General features: G+C 59.5%; 1 protein-coding gene across 4 annotated transcripts in view; it reads left to right on the top strand.

Moving 5' to 3' along the window:
• EPN2 (epsin 2) overlaps positions 1 to 24616 on the top strand; it is a 63439-nt gene that overhangs the window by 887 nt on the left and 37936 nt on the right. Inside the window, exon 1 of one of the 4 annotated variants that reach the window (XM_047758987.1) lies at positions 17481 to 17529. The exons of 2 other annotated variants lie outside the window; for them this stretch is intronic. The gene's annotated coding sequence lies outside the window, so the exon portion shown is untranslated. Of the gene's footprint in view, positions 1 to 17480; positions 17530 to 21516; positions 21799 to 24616 lie in introns of those variants that run through there. One more of the 4 variants, XM_047758988.1, reaches the window with a different exon arrangement.

The following is a 24616-nucleotide window of genomic DNA, read 5'->3' as shown; positions in this document are numbered from 1 at the left end:
TCAGCGCCCTGGGAGAGGCCGGCCCTTCCTAGAGGAGTCTGAGCCAACAGGTTTTGTTTGTGACCCGGAGTTGGCCCGGTGGCTTTGTGGGGGCGGGGGGCGGCGGCCTTGCCCTCCCCAGGAACGCCAGCGGAGAAACCCATTCCTCCGCCCAGGGGTTCCCTTTGCTGCCCTGGGGAGGCATCTGAGCCTGTGCTGGAAGGGAGAATGGAGCTTGGCCATCCTGAGAGTTCAGATGGGGGGAACGGAGGCCCCGGAGAGACCGGCCCACGGTCCGGAAGCCATACCTGTCAGTGCCCGGGCTGGAAGCCTGGTTTCCTGGGCGCTCCCCGGGGTGTTTGGGGATTCTTTTTCGAGAGATGCTCAGCATCACCCCCTCCTCTTTTTCACCCTCACACACAAAAAATGGACAGTAAGAGATGAGACGCGTGAGTTCTTTCTTTCCTCTCCACCTCCCGCGAATGCCCGTGAAAGAAGGGATTGGTACCAGAGGTTAGAATGACTGCAAAAAATGAATCTTAATTTTGAGGCCCCCCCCTCCCCCCGTTATCGAAGATAATGAGGATTTGGCAGCACACTCGTGTGTGCCTCAGCTGTAGATACGGGCGGTCGGCGCTGACAGGTTTCATGCTTGGAACCCCGCACAGCAGTGATGGAGTTTGCACTGATAATTAAGTTTTCATCTGTATTTAAAGGAACCTCAGAAGGGACTGCCGTGAGTGAATGGCACTTGTTCCAGTGACTGTGGTGGCGGCGCCGGCGCCGCCCGCATCATCTCCTCTCTTATTTATCCGTGGTTTTAGTTTGCCGTTTTTAAAGCTGATTTGCTGCTTTAGCTGTAATGTTGGGTTAGCCATCCCTAACCAGTGCCCCCAGGTTTTTCTTTTGTAGGCGGTAAATGAGCTCTCAGCTATCAGAGCGCTTGGTGAGATGCAGGTTTCTCGCTGGCACAGTTTGGGGCTGCGTTCCGCGGGCCCCTCCCCGGGAGCCGGTTTGGATGGTGCTGTGGGTGCGCCTTTGTGCCTCCCTCAACCCCGAGCCTGGCACAGTGGGGGGCTCTGGGAAGAGCACGTGCCTGAGGCGTGAGAGAGGCTTCACGTGGCCAACCTAGCGTGGTCCAACCTAGCCTGGTCGATGGTCTTGAAACATGACCTATCGTTTGCCGAAGTTCCTTCTAGAAACATAGCTGACTCTTAATGTAACCGCCTTCCACACGAGACGCATGTCTCCCGAGCTGGGATTCTGATGAGGACCTGTTGTTGAAAAGTATTTGGGACTCTGTTTTACTTTTGTGGCTTGGCTTTTCCTGAACCTGAAGAGTGGGCAGGTCCTATCATTATTTAGGTTTCATTGGGAGAAGGCGTAGCTCTCAGTTCTCGGTGGCCTAGAGTGCCGAGAGATTTCTGCCTGGGGCTGTGGTCCTTGTCACTGCGGGAAACGTGGTCAGGTGGTGAGCGCTTTCTGGCACTTGTTCTCGGGGGTCGCCCAGAGCCTCCTGTCGGCTTGGTGGGGTGTGGCTGAGCCTGGTGGTTGTGGTTTTTAGGCCTGAGTACCTGGTGACCTTGAGCCTTGGGGAAACCAGGGCTTGGATTCGGGGTTGAGGTTGGGGAGGAGCCGAGGACTTAACCCGTCCTCTCTCGCACCTGCCACCGGGGCCTTCAGCTCCCGTGTTCTGTTTGAACCGCTCTGCCCGGGCTCAGCCACCGACAGCGCCCGCGGCTGGCCCTCCAGCTCTGCTCCCCGAGCCGCACCGCCTAGACTTTATTCTGGAGCCCTCAGCACGTTGTCTGGGTACCTGGGTTCTTGTGACACTGTGACAGCTCTGCGGCCAGGGGTGCCCCTGTCGCTTTTCCTTCTCCTGGCCCGTGGCGGGTGCTGGCCGAAGGTCTCCGGTGTGACTGAGTAGCCCTGGGGGGGGGGGCAGGGAACACACTTACTGATTCCGGACGCCACTTTCTGTCTCGCTCTCGCACCACCCGCTGCTCTTGGTCCCGCGGCCGCGTGTCAGTCTCAGGGGCATCGGCCCCTTGCGCGGGTGCGGGGCCCGAGGCGGGGAGCGCGAGTCGCGAGCTCGAGGTCACCCGGTCAGTAGGCGACGGGGCTGGGTTCACACAGGGCTGTTGGCTCCCAGGCCCTGTGGCTGCTGTTACTTCGTCTGCGACACTGGCGCAGGCGAGGGGACTGGCTGTGGGGCGAGTGGCGCGGGCGACCCGGTTCCAGTGCTAAGGAGGGAGGTGCCTCCCGCCAGATGTGTGGGGAAGTGACTGTTTATCTCCGCCTGCTGAGCTTTTGGAAACGGACGGCCTTCCTGCTAAGTTTGTCCGTGGAATTTTCCTTGGTTTTAATGAGCTTGTTGGAGGTGTCTGGAGGTAGAAACTCGGAGAAGCGAATTCAGTGAGGGTCCCCGGAGCGGGAGGGTGTGGTTGGGAGCACCTGTCCTCGGGCTTCTTGCCGAGACCAGTTTTCCGGGTTCCTGATGTCTTGAAAGGCAAGGCTGTGTGAGCAGACGTGTTTGGCGAACGTGACTTTGTGTTGTCTTCGTGTCCACGGGTGACGCCGGGAGCCCCCCCATCCCTGAGCAGAGAACCCGAGGCCCCGAGCGCTTAGGTCCCCTTTGAGGACCTGACCCGGCCAGGCCTCAGACCCCGGTCTGGGTGATTCCCAAACCCGGGTGCCCCCCCTTCCACCAGCTGCTGCAGAGAGCCCCGCGTGTAACCGGCGCTCGCTTAAGTTAGAGGATACACGTGTGAGCTGGGAGGCCCCGGCGAACACGGAAGGCTGGGCATCGTGAACGAGGAGCTGTCGTTTCCCAGCGTTGGGCTCTGCGAAGGCACTGAGGTTTGAATGTCCAGCGTTTAGTGGGCCCCTTGAAGTGACAGGCTAGCTTGGGCTCCCTTTAGTGAAAGGCCTGGCTCCCCGGAAGCAGGCCTGCAGCGTGGTTACAGGGCTTCTTGCACACACGGGGGTTTTTTCCTGGTCACTCGCCGTGCTCCGCACACCCAGGCCCCAGAGCCGGCTCTGCGCCTGCCAGGGGTCCTCCCGCCCTCTGGAGACAGGACGGGCGGCGTGGCTGTCTTCCCGCTCGCAGCAGGCGTAGGGATCGGGTGCGCAGAGGGCCGTAAACAAGGGAGTCTGGGTGTCCCCGTCCCGGCCCCCTGGCCAGGAAGTGGATGGGGGAACAGCAGGCGCGCCCTGGGGCATGGCGGGCCAGCCGGGCTGATGCCTGATCGGGGTTTAAGAGCATCTGTGATGGATCACGTCTGACCGCAGTCTTCATGCTTCCTCTCACCCCCACCCTTCCGAGGAGGTGTTCTCACCCTGTCTCGCAGGGCACCACATGGCACAGTTTGGCTCCGAAGGCCACGTGACAAATAGCTTTGGAATCAGGTGTGGGTACAGCTTGGCCTCCTGGCTGGATGGCTTGGGGCCCTTGAATCACGGAGCTTTGGTGTCCTCGTCTCTAAAGAGGGCCAGTAATAGCCTCTTTGCAGACAGACGAGCGGTGCTTCTCCGAGGCCGCGCGTCGGCCTCGTCCAGCGGGCCTGTGAGCCACACTGCGGCCCCACCCCCGGGGCTCTGATTCAGTGCCGCTGGAGCGAGGCCTGAAGATGGGCGTTTTCTGCCAGCGATGCTGATGCCGCTGGTCCTGGGACCAGACTCGGGAGCCCCGGCCCAGAGGACAGAGTGCAGAGGCACGTGGGGTGTCGGCGCTGGCCGTGCAGGGGACACTCCAGAGCAGCAGGTCTCTCCTGCCTCCGAAATGCTTCTGAATGTTGCTCCGGAGATGGAGGCAGGACCCTCGGGAAGGGAACTTGGTTCCCCGGAGCCGCGTCTTCGCTTTGTTCTCACGTGATCATCCCTTGGGCCGCGGGCACAGGCGTGGCCGCTCGGCTTAGTCTTCACGAAGGAGCCCTCAGCCCCCGTCGAAGAGGCGGCAAGTCCAGGACTCTTTGAAAAGCCGATTCTTCCTTCCCACACGTCAAGCAGGATGTTCGCTGCCAAGGCTCTTTGGACAAGCAGCTGGGAAGGTCAGGCCCCGGCGCTGGTCACAGGGCGGCCACCGGCGTGAGTGGAAGTCCCTCCTCCCTCCAGCAGTTCAGAGTAATTTAACGTCCTTTGGCATTTAGAGTTTAGAAAACATTTTCATTTTCCTCCAGGGGCAGTTCTCAGCCAGTCCACCACATCAAACACGTGGGGTCTTTGGCGTGTCCCCTGTGTGCCAGGCCCTGTGTGGCTCCTTTGATGCCCAATATTTGTTGTATGTCATCTTCTTCCTCCAAGGCCTGTCACTGTTTCTCTTTTGTCTGTGCAACATCTAAGACTCAGAGGGGTTCGGCAGCCTGCCTCGGGCTACACCGCCAGTCGGTGCCCCAGCTGGTGTCTGCTGCCACCTGTGTCAGATTCAAAACCACGCTGTTTCCGTGGCCTCCCCCTGCAGCTGTGGCAGGTGCTCCCGTCCCCTCACTGTGCCCTCACAGCAGCCCTTGTGGGGCAGGCGCTTCCCAGGGAGCAGGGCTGAGGCTCGGAGGGGTCAGGCTGGTTCACGTGCACCCACCCGCTGACTGGCCGGACCTGAACGCCGTCTCACGCCTCAGGAGGCTGTTTCCGTGACACCTCACCTCCCTGGCCAGCGGTGCAGAAGTCAATTCTGAGACCCAGAGCTGCCTGGATGTGTCGCGCAGGGACCTGGGGGACCCCCGCTGGACTGCTGGGAGGAAGTCTGTGTGACCGGGAAGGTTTGTCTGCAGGAGCGGTGTTAAAATAATTGCCCTGATCGCTCTTTGCGGAAAGGGCTCTTTCTTTTCCCTCTGGGGTCCTGAGGCTCTGCACTTCCGTTCTGTAAACGTGACCTGTGGGAATTGGGGCCTGAAGAATCATCTGGTCGTGCTGTTGTTAAAATGTGGTCAAATTCGGAGGTCCCGTCATGGCGCAGTGGTTAACGAATCCGACTAGGAACCATGAGGTCGCGGGTTCGATTCCTGGCCTTGCTTAGCAGGTTAAGGATCCGGCGTGGCCATGAGCTGTGGTGTAGGTCACAGACACGGCTCAATCCCGCGTTGCTGTGGCTGTGGTTCAGGCCGGCGGCTACAGCTCCGATTGGACCCCTAGCCTGGGAACCCCCATATGCCGCGGGAGCGGCCCAAAGAAATGGCAAAAGACCAAAAAAAAAAGTGGTCAAATTCATGCCGAAAAGTTTGATCGACTCTAAATGGCGCATGTAAACGGAAATAGGAAGCCGCTACTGTCCTTCCTCAGCAGGCAGTTAATGCGTGACTTCTAGAAAATGGGTCATTTTTCTGGTCTTACCACGTGTGAGGAGGCTGGGGTGTGTTCCCTTTCCCAAGGCTTGAAAGTTGCCAGCAGCTCCCAGCCGAGGGTTGGGAAAGGGCCATGTGTCGGTACCTGCCCTCTGCTCCTGGGAGGCCCTGGAGGTTTGGACAGGAATTTGTTGTTCCGGGAACTCTTTAAGAGGCCAGGGTGATGACTCCTGGCGCGAAGAGCTCCTCTCCAGCGTCTGGCCCCTTCCTCGGGCCCCTCCTCCAGCCTTGTGGCCGTGAGGGGATTCTGACACTTCTCTTGAAAGCGCGTCCTTGCCTAGCGCCTCTTTGATGCCCAGCGCTGCCGTGGGCCTGTTGACGGTGCTTTGGGCCCACAGGTTTGGGAAAGAGACGATCAGAGGAAAGTTTGTGCCACTTTATAAGGGGCAGTCAGCTGGTGCGGAAGAATGGGCATCACATCCGGGGCAGTTGCACGACAGCTGGGCAAATATAAATACCTGCCGTCAGCGTCAGCCTGGAGGCTGTGCAGCACGTGGCCTCGGGGCCAGAGCGACGTGAGGTGCTGTGGCTTCGGCCACCAGGACCTTGGTCCCCCCGAGAAGACAGAGCTAGTGTTTGTGGAACGGAAGCTGGTGGCGCGCTGAGTTGTGGCTTTGTTTCTTGGTTGAGACGTCAAGAATGGAGAAAAATCTGGAGTTCCCGTCGTGGCGCAGTGGTTAACGAATCCGACTAGGAACCATGAGGTTGCGGGTTCGGTCCCTGCCCTTGCTCAGTGGGTTAAGGATCCGGCGTTGCCGTGAGCTGTGGTGTAGGTTGCAGATGCGGCTCGGATCCCGCGTTGCTGTGGCTCTGGCGTAGGCCGGTGGCTACAGCTCCGATTCGACCCCTAGCCTGGGAACCTCCATATGCCGCAGGAGCGGCCAAAGAAATAGCAAAAAAAAAAAAAAAAAAAAAAGAATGGAGAAAAATCTGGAAGAGTCGGGGAGAAGGTGGGATTGCAGCTGGGTCTGGAGGACCAGGAGCTAGGCCTGGGAGCAGAGGCAGATGGGACAGCGGGAAGTGGAACTGGGGTGGCCTTGGGCGTGTGTGTGTGTTTCTCGGGGCGGGGGGGTGGCTGCTGCGTGGCGTGGGCTCTGGAAGCAGCTCTGCCTGGTGGATGCCTTTCGAGAGGACCGAGATGGCCGCTGGCCCTGATGAGGCTGAGGCCTTGGGATTTGGTGGTGGTGGCAGCAGGGAGCCCAGGTGTGTGTGTGGGGGGGCTCTGTCAGAGGCCCGCAGGCGAGGGCTGGGCCGGGCTGGCTTCAGGAGGCTGGACGGGCCACTGTTGCAGAGCCCGCGCAGGGGTGTGAGGCAGAAGCCCTCCTGTGTGCGGAGAGGCGGTGCCTTGGCCCGGCGGGGCCTCACTGCCTGCTGGGACGCTGGATGGGACGCCCATCGAGCTTGTAGCCTTGGCTGCACCTGCAGATCACGTGGCCCAGAGAGCTTTTGAAAAATGCCTGTGATGGGGCCCCACCCCATGCGGCGGAGGGGGAGCCAGTGGCTTTTTTAGAAGTGCTCCAGAGGATTCCGAAGCTTTGTGTGGGCTGAGAAGCTGAACCGTCTGATCGGGGAGCTTCTGGGAGGGTCAGGGATTAGGAGGGAGAAGGCTGGAACCGGAGAGAGCAGGAAGCCTTCGCAGTCACGTGGGAGGGTGCCGGGGCCCTGAGCTACTGGCCAGCCACTGTGCTGGGCCCGCGGAGAGGGCGCGGCGGGTGAGCTGGAGTCGTGCTGGAGGAGGTCGGGGACAGTGGGGTGACACCCGGCTGGCTGCCAGGTTCGCCTCTGAGCCGCCTCGGGGGAGGGGGGCTGCTTCGCAGAGGGCGCACGGGTGAGGGCAGAGGAGATGCCACCCACCTGTTGGGGACTTCCCTCAGCAGCGTCTCTCGCGGGCCCTCGGCCGCTCCGTCCAGCCTGGGAGCCAGGCTCCTTCCTGTGCCCCTGATGCTACGACTGCCGCTGACCCTGCTGGCGAGGTTGGAAGCTACGTTTCTTTAACGTAATTATACCAGAGATGGTTGTAATTCAGACTTCCTCACTTTGGCGGGTTCACTTTGCTGGCCGGAGATTAGCGTGCGGTTTTACCTGGTGCATTTCTCACAAACCGCAAAACCGTAAGGTACGGCGTTTCCAGAAGAAGTTGGTTGCTAGTCCACTCGTTTGGTCTGCGGTGTGCATCGTGCGTTCTAGGCTGGGAATACACACGCAGTGAGGAGTGAGTTCTGCCTTCAAGGGGCTCCTGGTCTGCCGGGGGTGGGGCGAGGGGGCTTCTGACACGGGCCAGGTAACGTCAGCCCGAGGGAGACGTTGAGAAGGTGGTGTCGGACCCTGAGAGTGACCCTGGGTGCCAGAGAGGGAGCGGCGTGCGAGCAGAGTCTTGAAGGAAAGGCGCGAGTTCCGGGGCGCGGGCTGCAGGCGGGGGTGGGGTGGGGGGGCGCCCAGAGGGGAGCGGCGGGCTCTGCGAGCCAGGCGGGCGGCGTGGAGGAGGAAGGGCTGGCCTGGCTGTGTGTGTGTGTGTGTGTGTGGCCCTCGCTCGCAGCTCTGAGTCTTTGGCAGTGAGCGGGCAGGGCCCTGGGGCCTCCCCCGGCCTCTGCTCAGAGCAGCTCTGCCCTGGTTGAGCGAGGGGAGCGGGAAAGGCTGATCTGAGCAGTGTCACTCAGCTGTTCGAGACAAACCAAGGCGAAGTCGTTGCTGTGGTGCCGGGGAGCCACCCTGGCGGTGCTGGAGGCTTCCCCAGACCCGAAACGCCGGAGAAGGTGGAGCTGGAAAGGATTCTGGCCCTCTCCCCCTCCTCAGTGCTGGCTTCTCAGGTCCCAGGGTGGCATCGGCAGCGAGCTCATGCCGCCGCGGTTAGCAGGCCCCGGGGGAGGGACTCCTTCCAGCCCAGCAGCTCTGTTTTCCAGAAATCCCTGGCGCCCTTGATGAGCAGATTTGTCAAGGTGAGGGTGCATGTGAGAGGGCCCCTGGGTACCCAGGAGCCCAAGAGACGGCCCGGCCCTGCCCCTCCGCGGGGTGAGCTGGACAGACGTGGCCGGGCTGATCCCGCGGATGCGTGTGGCTCGGGTTCTGCTGTGTCTGTTAAAAGTTCAGCTTGGTTGCTGTCTTAGTTTCCTGTGGCTGCTGTAACAACTTAACCGTGAATGCAGTGGCTCAAAACAACACGGTTCTCTGGGTTAGAATCCCTGCTTGGCTCTCGCTGGGCTGAAGTCCCAGTGTCATCAGGGCTGGTTCCCTCTGGAGGCCCTAGGGGTTCTGTCCCCTTGCCTTTTCCAGCCTCCAGAGGCCCACCAGCCCTTGCCTCTTTCTTCAAAGCCAGCGGTAGCCGGTCCTGTCCCCGTCCTGTTCCTCTCGGGCCACGTCACTCGGACACTGGCTCTTCTGCTGCCTACTTGGGCTTTGAGGTCCCTGGTTCACCTTGAGCCCCCCAGATAAGCCAGAACGCTCTCCCTGTTTTAAGGTCAGCTGATTAGAAACCTTAATCTCATTTGCTGCCATGTCACCGGAATTAGGATGTGGGCATCTTTGGGAAGCCGTTGCTCTGTCTGCCCCAGATGCTAGCTTGAAGATCAGGAGGCCTTGCATAGCAGTCCAGGCTTGCAGCTTCATTGACAAATCAGAACGCTGGGCAGCCAGGGCCCGCACTGCTGCCTGGCAACCCTGGGGCAGTGCCAGGCTCGGCGCCGTCTCTGGATGGGGCTGTGTGCGCCCGCTCTCCACAGCCCCCACCCCTCCCGTGGTGCCCACTCCCTTCCCTTCAGTGCCTGGGCCCTGCTCCGGGGACCTAAGGCCTTACCCATCCTGTTGTGACACTGCCCGTGTTCGGGGTGCTGGAGCTTGCCTCCCTCCCTCTCCTGTGCCCTCCTCCTTGTTCCTGCACAACTTCGACCACCCCCGCCTCCTCCAGGCCCTCGTCGCACAGCTGCCTCTGCCTGGCACACAGCCTGGCCCCCGTCCATGCCCCCCTCTCTGACTCAGGCTCCGCATTCCAGAGCATCTCTGCTGCTGCTGCAGGTGGTGGTGTTGGCACCATAACTCCTTGTCTCCTGTCCCCTCCTTTCCTGGCGTCCAACTCAGGTGCATCCTGGGGCCCTCCGTCTTCCGTCTCGCAGCGTTCGTGTAGAGCAGGTCTGTGTAACGCACCTTCAGAGCAGTGTCCGTGAGGCGGGACCGCACGGGCGCGTTTAGCTGAACATCTGCGTTGTGCCCTGTGCTGTCCTAGACTCTGGGAACACGGCCAGGCTGAGGTGGGATGGCTGCAGACCTAGCGCTGGGAGGGCGAGAAGGCGAGACGAGCCCACGGGCAGTTGCAGTGTCAGCCCCTCCTGCCTCTCGGGCGGGAGGCCCTGGCCTGCAGGTCCGGGGAGGTTCTGGGGCTCAGCCGAGGTGTGTCGGCGGAAGCTCCCCCCGTGTGCAGACATCGCCTGGACCCCAGCTGATGGCAGGCATCTCGGAGCCCCAGATAGCAGAGGGAGGGGCCAGGCCAGAAGCCGCTGGGTCCGATGGTCTGAACTGGGGCTCTGATTATTTCTGGGGCGCCCTTCGTGTGGCCCCTCGTGGCTGGGCCTGCCCCAGGTGACCCCGTGCGGGGGGCACAGGTGGAGGCGCAGCGTTGAGCCCCTGGGTTTGACAGTCTAGGGGCATCTCGTTCTTTCTCGGCAAAGACTGTGATCCAGCCGGTCAGAGGTCTTTGGAGACTTGGTGGAAAACAAGGCGAAACTTCGCGTCATGGAGGATGTCCCGCTCAGCAGAGCAGCCTAGCTCGGTGAAGCCCCAGCCGGCTTCGGCTGTGTTGATCCAGGTTCCTCCCCGCTCCCTCTGGGTGCTTTCGAAGCGAATCCCAGCCTTGCCTTCACTGGTAAGCGCCTCAGTGTGTATCGCTCACAAATACAGACTTACTTTTAAGTGAGGACTGACCACCAGCGGCCCGCACTCTGATGTTTGTGTGCTCTGGGTTCAACGTTGAATGTTTTTCAGTGTGGAATAGTGATTATCTTTATACAAACGCTTGATGCGGATTGAATTTTGTTCGCAATTTTATTATGATGAGACAACGAGAGTTTTGCTATTTTAATTTTTGGGGCAAGAGCCGTGTCACACTTGACCATGGCAACCATTTTAAAGTGTAACACGTCCGTGGCATTGAGCGCAGTGCCAGTGCCAGTGCCAGGCAGTCTCGCCAGCACCCAGCTCCCCCGGGAGACCTGGCCGCGCAGCAGCCGCGCCCTCCTCGCCCTCTCCCCCACCCCCGGCTGCCAGCAGGCCCCTTCCTGTCCCCGGGTTTGCACACCGGGAACCACGTGGCCTGGGCCGTCCTCTGCGCCTGGCTCCTCTCACTCAGCGTCCGGCCTTCCAGGGTCGTGTGCGTCCGGGCTTTGTGCCTCTGTATGAGCGATGCTCCACGGTGTGGGTAGACCATGGCTTGTTTGCCCGTCTCTCTGTTGCTGGACGCTGGGCAGCTGTGCACAGCCGCTCCTGTCACCTGTCGGCGCGCAAGTTGAACCGTGCGGCGCGTGGATCAAAAGGAGCATATCGCGTAGGAGGGCAGGCGGGTGACGGCCCCTCGCCTCCACTGATGCAGCGCACACGCTTCACATGGCTCACCGCCGGGGACGCGCAGACCCGGGACGCGGCCTGCACGGAGGGTTGTGCTCGGGGCTTGTCGGTGCCCAGCTTTGTGGCTGCGGGTCTGGGGGCGGACGCTGGCCTCTCTGAGCCGGGCAGTCGTAGGACTTGCTCCCTGGAGGGGTCGGCGCCTTTACTTACCGCGTTCCTCGGTGAGACAGTCAGGGCCGGTGCCCCGGCGTCCTTGTGGCTGTGTGCCGAGTTCGGGATGGCTGGTGGGGTACACCGATGCCAGTGGGGAGACGCAGGGCTTCTCTGGCCTGGTTTATATGTGGGCCTTGGTTTCTGTTAGGGGTGTATTTCCAGTGAGGGGTTAGCGGGCAGTCCAAGGGGCCACCTGCTGGCTGGGTGCCCCTGCTGCTGGTGTTGGGAGCACGCTGTCATCTGTGTGGTGCTGTGTTTCCCCCCGGAGAGGTATTCACCACAGGCCCCCGGGACAAGGAGAGTCTTCTGTGGCTCTAGTTTATTTCTGTCTTGTGGACGGTGTGAATCCTCTTTGCTTTGGCCACCAGGAAGCTCAGCTCAGGGCCAAGCATTCATCCCAACTCTGGCGTGGCCTGGACTTCAGGTTCCTTCTTACTTTGTGGCCCAGTTCCCCTCCCCCTTTTGTTTCCCAGGTTTCTTGTCACTTGCTTTTCACTCTCCCCTGGCTTTCTCCAAGCCACTAGTTCTCAAATGCTCACATCGTCCGGGTGGTTAATTGCTCTGGGTGGGGCGTGAGCCTGAGCCTGAGCCTGTTTCCGGAGTGCCCTGGAGACTCGAACTGTGGTCCGGCTTGAGAACCACTGCTGCAGGCATCTTTTTAGGAACAGGGCAGGATAAATAGATGAAAAGGATGGAGTCGGGAGGACAGCGGGAGGGTAGGCGACCCAAAGGAAGCCCAGCAAAGAGGATTATGTAGCTCTTGGCGATTTTCCTGTCAGTGGACCCAGTGGGAAAGCTCTCCTTGGGGTGGAACCACAGAAGCCCCAGCTCGGGGGCTGGGCAGGAAGGACTGGTGCTGCAGAGGTTGTGCCGGGAGGGGCTCAGGCTGCAAAGCATCGGGCCGATTTTAACAGAGACAAAACCAAACCCACTGTTCCTTCTCCCTCCCTCCAAAAATCCTCGAATGTGTTCATTTAGTTCTTTGACTTTGAACAAAATCTTGTTACCTTTTTTTTTCTCCTCCACCGTCAGATTATCAGTAGTTTCCGGCGATTACCGCCAGCCAGCCCAACCGCAAGAGACAGCCCAGCATAGCCTTGCCAAGCTGGGTTTCTTTTTTGCCCCGAGCCTCGTGGGGGAAGTTCAGGATGCCTGTTTTCGTGGTTCTGCAAGAAGATTTGAAGAGTTCGTTGAGTAGGAAGGACCAAAGGAGAGCCTCACCTATGGCCTCGTCACTGTAATCACGGGTTGTTTTTTTATCATTCGGATGGATCACGGGTCGCCTCTGTAGTTGTGTCGTGATCCTGACAGTCCAGTGTCGCAGGCGTTCCATCCCACAGCCCACGCACCCCTGTTCGTGTTGTGGTTTCTTCGCCCCGCGTGGTTGGTTGTCTGGTGCCAGGGCCTGTGTGGCCGTCGCGGGATGGCGCGCTGCTGCCACTTGAGTGGCTGCCCTGAGACGAGCCAGCTGCGGGTCGGCCCTTCGCCCTTGCTGTGGGCGGGCGGTGGGGTCCGCAGCCCCGAGAGGCCTCAGGAGGGGACCCCTGTGAGGTAGGGGCTTCGCCTTACCCGCGGGGCTGATGCGGCCCTTGATCGGGGGCGGGGGGGGGGGGGGGGGGGGCCCTGACCGCGGGTGGCTGCCGGCGCTGCTGCCGAGATTGGCCGTGGGGGGGGGCGGGCCGGGCCCGTGGGGAGGCCCGTGGGCCTGAGACTGAGCACACTGCGCCTCCTTGGGCTCGGTCCCTCCCGCTCCCCGGGCCCCGTTGCCCCTTGACGACGATGGGGAGAGACGGGGACCATGTGCCGTCGGGCCCTCCCGGTTCCGGGACGCTCAGCTTCGCCTTCCGCACCTGCCGCTCCAGGTGAGCGCAGCAGCCGGGCTGGCAGTGGCTCTGCCGTTGGAGGTGAGGTCCGGTTGGCTGAGGTGAGGCGCTGGTGACGGGCAGTTGATGGCCCAGAGGAGAGAACAGGCCTTTCCGCAGGAGGGCGCTGGCCTGGGGCACCGGCTCCGTCCGCCCCAGCCTGGCTGTAGGTTCCCCGGTCACCGCGCTGCCAAGCCAGCGGCTCTGGAGCCCTTGGCCTGGATGCTGCTTGTGCCCTGACAGTGCCCTCTGCGCAGCTCTCCGGTGCTGGGATGCCTGTCCCTGGAGGGTGGCCTGGAGCGCCTGTCAGAGAAGGTGTGCCTGGATTTGCGGGCAGCTCACAGGGCCAGCAGGCAGGTGGGGAAGAAATCCCTGGAGTGGGAAGTTAAAGGCCCTAAGGAGGGAGGAAAAGACCTCGGTTTAAAACCAGGAAGGGGGGGAGTTCCCGTCGTGGCGCAGTGGTTAATGAATCCAACTAGGAACCATGAGGTTGCGGGTTCGGTCCCTGCCCTTGCTCAGTGGGTTAACGATCCGGCGTTGCCGTGAGCTGTGGTGTAGGTTGCAGACGCGGCTCGGATCCCGCGTTGCTGTGGCTCTGGCGTAGGCCGGTGGCTACAGCTCCGATTCGACCCCTGGCCTGGGAACCTCCATATGCCACGGGAGTGGCCCAAGAAATAGCAACAACGACAATAAAAAAAAAGACAAAAAAAATAAAATAAAACCAGGAAGGGGGAAACCAACACTGTCTCGTGTGTTTGTTTGTTTTTTATTACTCAAAGAATTTATCGCATCTGTAGTGATACTGTCTTTTGGAAAGAAAAATCTCCTTCATTCTGCTTTCGTTTGTTTTTGTTTGTTTTGTTTGTTTTTTGCTTTTTAGGGCCGCACCCACACCACCTGGAGGGTCCCAGGCTAGGGTTGAATCAGAGCTACAGCCGCCGGCCTGCGTCACAGCCACAGCCTTGTGGGGTCCGAGCCGCGCCTGCTACCTGTCGCTGGCCTCCAGGGCCGTCCCTGCGTGGCCTTCTCTGCACTTAGGGGCTGCGGTCACCCCCTCAGCCACCCCTCGTGCTCCACGCCCAAGGCACCTTCTGTCTGTGTCCACACGAGCGCTTCGCTGAGGGCTGTGTCAGCCTGGCAGCCGGCAGGTGCTGAGGGCACACCTGCCGCACAGGGGGTGCCGGGGCTCTGTCCCTGGTGGGGTGAGGCCGGGCCCCGCTGGGCCGTCCCGGGAGAGCGGGCTGGGACCACGCAGCCGGCTGGGGAGCAGGTGGGGTGGGTGCGTGGGCGCCGGGAGCCCCTGGGCTGCCGCTCACCCTGGGGCTACTCGCGGTGCCGGCGTCTGGGCTTTTGGCCAAAGGCTTTGATTTTTTTCTTTTTGAATGAGGATGGGACTGCAAAAAACAATGCTGCGCTCTTTCGAGCAGGTGATGCGTTCACGTCGGTCTAGAATGAGAAGGTGTTGAAGCACGTTCTGGGAAATCTGGCCTTCACCTCTGACCTCTCACCTCTGACCTCCCCACCCCACCGCCTTCTCCCGATAGCAACCCTTGTAGTAGCGGCGTCTTTGTGCAAACGAAGCAAGAGCAAGTTTATGTTCGTGTCTCTCCCTCTTTGTTCAAACAAAATGCGGCCCATGTCGTGGGGCCCAGAGACTTTGCACGTCGCACCCGGAGAGCCACTGTCCTCGCTGAGCGCTGCCGCGGCGCTGTGATGCTTGCCTTCTGTTCTGTGCTAAATGCTGACCCCAGCACAGAGGCTCCCGGCGTTGTCCCCTCTCCCCGTGCTGTGGCCTTCCACACGCGTCTTCCCGCCTGCACAGGGGGTGTGCAGGTGGCATGTGCCCCAGGGAAGGTGCTTGGGTCAGAGGCTAAACGCGTTTGTCGTTTTGATAGACTTTGCCAAGGCCCTCCTGGGATTATCGTGCTTGGCCTCACCAGCAGAGGGGAGAGTCAGACTTTCGGGTTTTTGCCAACCTGACAGGTGTGTGACACCGTGGTTGGGTGGTAGGTGTGTGACACCGCAGTTGGTAGTAAGTGTGTGACCCTGTGGTTTTGGTAGTAGGTGTGTGACCCTGTGGTTTGTGACCCTGCGGTTGGTCGTAGGCGTGTGACCCCGTGGTTGGTGGTAGGTGTGTGACCCTGTGGTTTGTGACTCCGTGGTTGGTCGTAGGTGTGTGACCCTGTGGTTGGGAGTAGGTGTGTGACACCATGGTTTTGGTAGTAGGTGTGTGATTGTGTGGTTTGTAGCAGTAGGTGTGTGACACCGTGGTTGGTCGTAGGTGTGTGACCCTGTGGTTTTGGGAGTAGGTGTGTGACCCTGTGGTTTTGGTAGTAGGTGTGTGATTGTGTGGTTTGTAGCAGTAGGTGTGTGACACCGTGGTTGGTCGTAGGTGTGTGACCCTGTGGTTTTGGGAGTAGGTGTGTGACCCTGTGGTTTTGGTAGTAGGTGTGTGACACTGTGGTTTTGGGAGTAGGTGTGTGACACTGTGGTTTTGGGAGTAGGTGTGTGACCCTGTGGTTTTGGTAGTAGGTGTGTGACCCTGTGGTTTTGGGAGTAGGTGTGTGACCCTGTGGTTTGTGACTCCTGTGGTTTGTGACTCTGTGGTTGGTGTGACCCTGTGGTTGGGAGTAGGTGTGTGACACCGTGGTTTTGGTCGTAGGTGTGTGATTGTGTGGTTTGTAGCAGTATGTGTGTGACACCGTGGTTTTGGGAGTAGGTGTGTGACCCTGTGGTTTTGGGAGTAGGTGTGTGACCCTGTGGTTTGTGACTCCTGTGGTTTGTGACTCTGTGGTTGGTGTGACCCTGTGGTTGGGAGTAGGTGTGTGACACCGTGGTTTTGGTCGTAGGTGTGTGATTGTGTGGTTTGTAGCAGTATGTGTGTGACACCGTGGTTGGTGGTAGGTGTGTGACCCTGTGGTTTTGGTAGTAGGTGTGTGACACCGTGGTTTTGGTAGTAGGTGTGTGATTGTGTGGTTTGTAGCAGTATGTGTGTGACCCTGTGGTTTTGGGAGTAGGTGTGTGACACCGTGGTTGGTCGTAGGTGTGTGACACCGTGGTTTTGGGAGTAGGTGTGTGACCCTGTGGTTGGGAGCAGTGTCTTAGCATCCTTTGCATTTCCATGGTGTCAGCTCTAACTTCTCCTTTTTTTCATTTCTAATTTTATTTTATTAATTTTTTTCTTCATTGGTTACCCTGCAGCATATGGGGTTCCCAGGCCAGGGGTCAGATCTGAGCTGCAGCTGCAACCTAAGCCATTGCTGTGGCAACGCTGGATCCTTAACCCACTGTGCCAGGCTGGGGATCACACCTGCATCCTGGCACTCCCAAGATGCCACCTGTCCTGTTGTGCCACAGCAGGAACTCCTCTAATTTTCTTGATTTGAGCCCTCTCCTTTTTATTATTGCTATTATTATTTTTGTCTTTTTAGAGCCACACCCATGGCATATGGAGGGTCCCAGGCTAGGGGTCGAATCGGAGCTACAGCTGCCAGCCTGCACCACAGCCACAGCCACAGAGGATCCGAGCCGCGTTTGCGACCTACCCCCCAGCTCAAAGCAACGTCAGATCCTTAACCCACTGAGCAAGGCCAGGGATTGAACCCGCATCCTCATGGATGCTAGTCAGGTTCGTTAGCCGCTGGGCCAGGACGGGAACTCCTGTTACTTTTTTCCTGAGCTTGGCTAAAGGTTTATCTTTTTGAGGAACTTGCTTTCAGTTTCATTGCTGTTTTCTACTTTCTTCATCTCTCATTTATTTCTGCTCTCATCTTTCTGATTTCTGTCCTGCTGCTAACTTTGGCTTTTGTTTGTTCTTTCTCTAGTTGCTTTAGGTGTAAGGTTAGGTTGTTTATTTGAGATTTTTTCTTGTTTCCCGAGGTAAGATTGTATTGCTGTAAACGTCCCTCTTGAAACTGCTTTTGCTGCGTCCCATAGGTTTTGGATTTTTGTCTTTTTTTTTTTTTTTTGCTATTTCTCGGGCCGCTCCTGCGGCATATGGAGGTTCCCAGGCTAGGGGTCCAATCAGAGCTGTAGCCACCGGCCTACGCCAGAGCCACAGCAACGCAGGATCCGAGCCGCGTCTGCAACCTACACCACAGCTCACGGCAACGCCGGCTCCTCAACCCACTGAGCGAGGCCAGGGACCGAACCTGTAACCTCATGGTTCCTAGTCGGATTCATGAACCACTGAGCCACGACGGGAACTCCAGGTTTTGGATTTTTGTGTTTTCATTTTTATTTTTCTTTAGATATTTTTCAATTTCGTCTTTGATTTCTTCAGTGACCCTTTTTTTTTTTTGATCTTTTAGGGTCACATGGATGGCATATGGAGGTTCCCAGGCTAGGGTTTGAATCGGAGCTGTAGCCGCCAGCCTACACCACAGCCACAGCAACGCCAGATCTGAGCCGCATCTGCAACCTGCACCACAGCTCACGGCCACGCCAGATCCTTCACCCACTGAGCGAGGCCGGGGATCGAACCCGCAACCTCATGGTTCCTTCTCGGAGTCGTTTCCGCTGCGCCGCGACGGGAACTCTGTGCTTCCTCATTGATCTTCTGACTGGCTGTCTGTGCGTTGCTGCAGGTGAGGTGTGAAAAGCCCCACTGCGGGTGTGTGGTCGTCTCTTTCTCCTTTGTGGCTCTTAGCAGGTCGCCTGTGTTGGGTGCTTATCTGTTTACAGTCATTCGTTGGGTCTGCTTTTGGAGCGATCCTTTGATGGTTACGTAGGGTCCTTCTTCGTCTCTTATAACAGCTTTGTTTGTTTGTTTCTGGCTTTTTGGGGCTGCACCAGGGCACATGGAAGTTCCCAGACGAGGGGGCAAACGGGAGCTGCAGCCACCGGCCTGCGCCACAGCGGCAGCGGTGCAGGATCTGAGCCGTGTCTGCGGCCTTCGCCACCGTCCGTGGCGGTGCCGGATCCTCCCTCCGCTGACTGGGGGCAGGGGCCGAACCCACATCCTCATGAGCGCTGATCGGGTGCGTAGCCACTGGGCTAAGGCAGGCACTCCCTTGTGTACTTGTGTATTTTTTTTCGGGACGCCTTTTGAGAGGGTCTTTATTTTAAAGTCTGTTTGGCCCGACGGGAGGGCTGCTGCCGCAGCTTTCTTCGGTTTCCGCCTGCCGGTGGTGCTTCTGTCCGTCCCCCCGCTTTTTCCGTCTGCGCGTCTCCCTGGACCTCATCTGTCTTCTGCAGACAGCGTATACATGGGTCTGGTTTTTGTGGCTGTTCAGCCCGTCTTTGTCCTTTGGTAGGAGCATTTAATTTCCACTTAAGGTAGTTACTGATGTGTATGTTCTTCCTGCCGTTTTGCTCCTTGTTTTGGATTTTAGTGCTTTTTGTTTTGTTTTGGTTAGTCTTTTTGCGTCCGTTCCTCTCTTGTTCTCTTGTGATTTGACACCTATCTCTAGTGTTGTGATTGGATTGCTTTTCCTTATGTGTGTGTGTAGCTGTTGCAGATCTTGGTCCGTGGTTTCCGCGAGGTTTTGACAGAGCAGTCTGTGTGTGTGTGTGTGTGTGTGTAGACACGTATTTGTCTATAGAAGATTTTTCTAGTTGCTGTCTCCTAATGTCAGACGCCGCTCCACTGTCCTGCACCCACACCGTCTCCCGATGGCTGGTTTGACATCACCTTTGTGTGCCGCCGACTTCCTACCTTTAGTGTACGTGCGCCTTTGCCGGTGAGCTTTTTCCTTTGCAGTTTTCTTGTTTCTGGTTGTGGCCTTTCCTCTCCCACCCGGAGAAGTTCCTTTAGCCTTTGCTGGAAAGCTGGTTTAGCGGTGCTGAATCCTCTTAGCTTTTGCTTGTCTGTAAGGCTTTTGATTTCTCCTTCAGATCTGAATGAGAGCTTTGCTGGGTAGAGTCGTCTTGGTGGGAGGTTTTTTCCTCTCATCACTTTGTGAGGACGTCGTGCCACTCCCTTCTGGCCTGCAGAGTTTCTGCTGGAAACCAGCTGATAGCCTTGTCTGGGTTCCCTTGGTGTTTGTTTGTTTGTTTGTGTGTTTTGCTTTTCAGGGCCGCGCTTGCAGCGTATGGAGGTCCCCAGGCCAGCGGCCCAGTCGGAGCTGTGGGTGCCGGTCTATGCCACAGCCACGGCACCGCCAGATCCTCGACCCACCGAGGGAGGCCAGGGATCAAACCCGCAATATCGTGGCTCCTGGATGGATTTGTTTCCACTGCGCCACAGCGGGAACTCCAGGGGTTCCCTTGTGTGTGGCTGGTTTTCTCTAGCTGCTTTTAATATTTGCTCTTTGTCTTTGGTTTTGGTCAGTTTGGTTAATACGTGTCTCAGTGCGTTCTCCTGGGGTTTGTCCTGGATGGACTCGCTGAGCTTCCTGGGCTTGAGTGAGTGCTTCCTCGCCCACATTAGGGAAGGTTTGGGCTGTCGTCTCTTCACATATTTTCTCCAGCCCTTTCTCCTTCTCTCTCTCCTCCTTCTGGGACCCCTAAAGTGGGAATGTTGGCGCACTTCACGCTGTCTCGGCGGCTCAGACTGCCCTCACTTCTTTGCGTTCCTTTTTCTCGACGCTCGTCCGTCTCCCGTCTCACCCACTCCTTGGTCTGCGCGCATCCTCCGTGGATGACGCCCCATGTGCTTTTCTTTTCGCTTCTGCCGTATCGTTCACCTCTGTTCTTTGCCATTCTATGTCTTTGTTAAGCATTTCTTGTAACTTCTCCATCTGGGCCTCTGCTTTTTCCCCTAAGATCTTGGATCATCCCTGCTGTCGTCGTTCTGAAGGTTTTTCGTGTAGGTTGCCTATCTCCACTTCACTTAGTTGCTCTTCGGGGGTTTTGTCTCGTTCCTCTGTCTGTTTCATCTCGTCTGGCTCTCAGTGTTTCTGCTCTCCTTTCCACAGGCTGCGCAGTTGTCTGTCTCCCGGTGGGTGCAGTGGATCCGGGGGCTGATGCACGATTCCTGATGGCAAGGACTGTGCCTGCCCACTGGTGGGTAGAGCTGGGTCTTGTCTCTGGTGGGCAGGGCTGTGTGACGAGAGGCAGCCGTGCGCCTGAGGTGGCTGTAGGCAGCCTGTCTGCTGGTAGGGGGGGGGGCTGTGTCTGCTCCCCCCCATTGGTTGTTTGGCCTGGAGTGTCTCAGCACTGGAGCCTGCTGGCCGTTCTTCCAAAAGAGCAGCCTGCAGGGGAGCTCCCGTCAGTGATGGTTCCCTAAGGGCCTCCGCCTCCAGTGTCCTGTCCCCACAGGGAGCCCTCGCCGCCCCCTGCTTTCCCAGGAGACCTTCCAAGACCTGCGGTAGGTCTGACCCGGACTCTGACGGAGCCCCTGCTGTGCCCCGGGACCCAGGGCACATGCAGTCCTGTGTGGGCCCTGCAAGAGTGGAGTCTGCCCCCTGCCCCCCTGGAGCTCCTGTGCACACGCCCGCTGGCCCTCAACGCCAGGTGCTCCGGGGCTCCTCCTCCCCGTGCCAGGCCCCTGGGCTGGGGAACCTGACGTGGGGCTCGGAGCTCTCCCTCCTGGAGGAGCGTCTCTGTGACAGTTCCTTTCCAGTCTGCGGGTCGCCCACCCGGCGGGTTGTGGCCTTTGCTTCTATCACAGAAGCGTCCTTCCTGCCTTGGCATTGGGGCTGCTGCTTTGTCTTTGGGTGTAGAGTAGCTGTTTTGGTAGTTTTCAGTTCATTTTGCCCATGGTTGTTCAGCAGTTAGTTGTGATTTTTGTTTTCAGGAGAGGTGGTAAGCTTGAATGTGTCTATTCTGCTGTTTTGTCCAGGATTTCTCCGTAGAGTTGTTTTTTTTTTTTTTTGGTTTGTTTTTGGCTATGCCTGTGGCATGCAGCATGCAGAAGTTCTGGGGCCCGGGATCAAACCTGTGCCCCAGCAGCAACGTGAGCCACAGCAGTGACAACTCAGAGCCCGGGAGCTCCTTGGTACAGTTTGTTTGCTCTCATTTTTGGCTGCTTTGAGGCATCCGGAGCTCCCAGGCCAGGGATCAGATCTGAGTCGTAGCTGCCACCTAAGCCACAGCTGTGGCAATGCTGGATGCTAACCCACTGTTCCCAGCTGGGGAGCGAACCTGTGACCAGTGCCCCCAGATGCTGCTGAACCCATTGCACCGCAGCATATGGTTTTAATTTGCCTTTTTCTAAAGTGTGAGCTGATCAGGCTGTTACTTAAGGGCTGTTTACATTTTTTGGTGGACAGTTCTTTTCCCATTTTTGTCTCAGGTCACTGGCTGCTTATTTCTCAATTTCTGTGAGTTATGTTTTTGCAAGTTTCATTCATCGTGTTTTGCGTCGTAAATATTTTTTCAGGGTAGGAATTATTCTGCCCTCGCCAGATTCTTCTAAGTACCCCTACCCCCGCCTCCTGTGTTTAAAGATTCAGTCCGGTCTTGGAACGGAGTCTGGTCCTACTGGGACAGAACCAAGACCTCGGCTTCCTTCCAGGACTTTCAGCAGATCGGCCACAGACGTGTTTTCAGCGTGAGCACACGGTGTGGATGTGTCTGAGTCTGTGTCGGGGCGGGGGCGCTGCTTGGTGCCGGGAAAACAGCCAGCCCCTCCCATCTCAGCTGCGTCTGCCTCGAAGGCTGCGCGTCCAGTGGTCGCCGCCGTTGTTCGCGGCCCGGCTGCCGGAGGCCCTGTTTCTGTTGGTCCCAGCCCTGTGGACGGGTGGTTTGCGTGCCGTGCCGCAAAATAAAGTCCAGTCACCTGAAATACGGAGTTCAGCGCCTGAGTGTGTTTAGAGCCGCACGGCCGCCGGCAGCAGCTTATTTCACCGCGCGCATCCCCCCCCAGAAGCCCAGTACCCATCAAGCCGTCCGCTCGCCGTCCTCGTCCCCTGGCCTCTGGCCGCCTTCGGTCTCCTCCGTCTCCGTGGACCTGCCACGTCTGGACGAGCCGCGTGAGTGCGGGCACCTGCGGCGGGTGGCCTTGCGAGTCCGGCTTCCCGCAGCGGGTTCCCGCAGCGCAGCGTGTGGAAGCCGGCACCTGCTCCTCCTTCCTTGGGGGCTGGGCGGCGCGTTTTAGTCCTCGCTTTACCTGCCGCTTCCTCTGGGGCAGGGAAGCCCTGCCTGTGCTCAGTGCTGCTCGGGACCCCGGGACCGCGCGCGCGGCCGCTGCTTGTCCCTGCCGTTGGGTAGAGACCCAGGCCTCCACGAATCTGCCCCGCGGGGCGGGAATGTGGCGTCACGAGTGCCGGCCGTGGCGGGGACCGGCTCTGAGCGGGTGGGGAGCACACTTCCGTCACAGGCCTGGGAAGCGGTCAGCTGGAACCAGTGCCCAGAACCGGTGACTGCGGGGAGAGAAGCCGCGTCCGGAGCCCGGGAGGGTGATTCTCTCTGGAGGGGGTCCCTCGGAAGGTCTGCGACTCATGGGCCCGCCGTGAAAGCGTCAGGGAGCAGCTGAGAAACGGGTGGGGTCTCGGAGAGGGCAGGGCCGCCGTGCGGAAGTGCCCCCCGCTCCCGAGGCTGAGCTTTCATGGCAGGTGCCCTGGCTCCGGGTCACCCAGCCCTCCTCTCCCCGGGAGCGGGCGTCCTTTGCGGGCTGCTGCACACAGGGGCCTGAGGGAGATGGCAGCTGTCCCTGGTGAGCTTGGCCAGCGGCGGCCGAGCCCGCGGTCGCGGAGCAGTCCGGCTCCCCAGGCCCTGGTGGGTCTTCCGTGGGAGGCATAGCTGTGCCGAAGGCCCCGCTGTTCTCCCGGCGGCCGAAGGCGGGGCGCCCTCTGGGCAGATCTGCATGTGTGTGCAGTCGTCTGTGCTGGAAGTGAGCTCCTTCATTATTATTTTTCCAAAGTGGGACAAAGGCAATGTCAACAGTGTTTGAACAAAAGCATTTGGCTGATGGAGATGAAACCCAGAGGAAGAGACCAGCTGTAGTTTCTTTCGGGCTCTTGTGTTTGGCGTTCAGCAGTGTACTTCCAGTCTTTTAAGAATTAAAGAAATTACATGGTGCGGGAGCCGTGGTTTGTTTCTGCTTGTTCCGCTCCGTGTGACGTTGACTCAGCCCCCCGCTTGCCCCGAACAACGGCCTCTCCTGTTGGGCTTCCTCCCCGCCGGGTGTGGGGGGACCCGCGGGCCGCAGGGGGTCCGTCCGAGGCACGTGGGGACCCCGTGGTGGCGGGGGGGGGCCTTCGCTGCCGCCCGCGCAGCTCTTTTAGGCCGTTGGCGGCGGGGCTGCCAGGGCGCCACTTGCATTTTCCAGAGGAGGCCGCAGGCGTGGGGGCAGCCTTCTCTCTGCCAGCCGTGATTTGGAAAGCGCAGCAGCATCCTGGGCCGCGCTTCCTGTTCCGTGAGAGTGTTCGCGGTCCTGGCCAGGAAGCGGGGTGAGGGGGTGGAGAGCAGCTGAGCTGGGGGCGGCGTGCGAGCAGGTGGGGGTTCGAGCCATTCATTTCTGTGGCAGATGTGTGCCCGGCACCGTGCCAGGCCCTGTGAGGCAGCCTCAGTGTGCAGACAGTGGGGGCCTCTGTCCCCAGAGCCCGCAGTCTAGAGGTCGTGGGAGGAAGGGGCCGGGGGGCCGGAAGCGCGGGCGGCCTCGAGGCCTCAGGCGCCTGCAGCCGCAGCAGGTGGGGGAGCCCAGCAGAGGCTCCCTGGAGGGCAGGGGACGTGGGGGTGGCAGGCGCAGTTTTGAGCCACAGAGGCCCTGGCCACCGTGTAGCAGGTCTGGGGGCGGTCCGTGTGCCCCCACGCCAGGGTGTTCGAGCTGTTCGTTGGCATGATTGGGGGGAGGAGCCGCCGCCCTCCCATCCCGAAGGCTTCGTCTTGCCCCGTCCCCTGCAGCCCTGGAGGTCGGCATCCCCCTGAAGCCGCTCGGCTCCCCTCCCTGCAGCGGCTGGGTCTCCTGTGCTGTGCCCCTCCTGGCCCTTCTTGGGCTTCAGCAATGGCCACGCACCTGCTTCTGACCCGTGCCCGCCCCGGCACCTGCTCTCCCTCGGCCGGCTCCGTTCTCCGTGCCTGTCCTGCCGGCACCTGTGCCTCCCGCTACCTTCGTCCGCCGTTAAGCTACTTGTCCTGCCTCTTTCCTCCTCCTGAAACCCTCCCCACCTGGACAGCCTGTGCCTCGGTGTCCGCCTCTGGCGTGGGCTTCTGCTCCCTTCCTCCCCCCGCAGCCCCCCCCCCCCGCTGAGGCTCCATCAGGACGAGGAAGCCCCCCCCTCGATGGCGCCACCTCTGCCCCCTGACACGCAAACCCACTCCAGTGGCTTTAACGGCAGCCGTGTTTCTTTTAAGTGGTAGGCGTTGACTGTTACTCATCTGAGGAGTTTTTTATCTCGGTGACGTCCTGGCCCCTCTGGCTGCTCCTCGAAAGCGAACCAGGGAGCTTCTGTGTGCCCCGGCCTCCCGCCCGCTCCTCGGGGTCTGCTCGGGAGACCTGAGCACCCATGTCCCCACAAAGGCCGAGCGCGGAGGTCACAGCAGCGTTATGCGTGGTGGCCAAGTGGTGGCAGCGCCCCTGTGTCCTCCAGCTGGTCCGGGTAAAGGAAGTGGTCTGTCCTGACGGAGACAGCTCCTCTGCCCTGCTGGGGAGAAGGCACCGCCGGGGGCACAGCGTGGGTGAGCCCGAAAGTGTGCCGAGTGAAGGGACCAGGACGGAAAGCAGGACCGGCCGCGAGGAGCGGCGGCGAGAGGCCCGGGTCGTGACCACGGCCTCTCAGGGGTTCTTCCGGGGCAAAGATGACGTCCCAGTGGTGAGGGGTGGGCAGCACGGGGGGGATACTCAGTCCT

Source organism: Phacochoerus africanus, chromosome 14 (genome assembly GCF_016906955.1).
Source record: "Phacochoerus africanus isolate WHEZ1 chromosome 14, ROS_Pafr_v1, whole genome shotgun sequence".
In the NCBI taxonomy this organism is placed as follows: Eukaryota; Metazoa; Chordata; class Mammalia; order Artiodactyla; family Suidae; genus Phacochoerus; species Phacochoerus africanus.
Note: the sequence above shows the minus strand (reverse complement) of the source record. Positions and strands in the feature narration are given on the sequence as shown.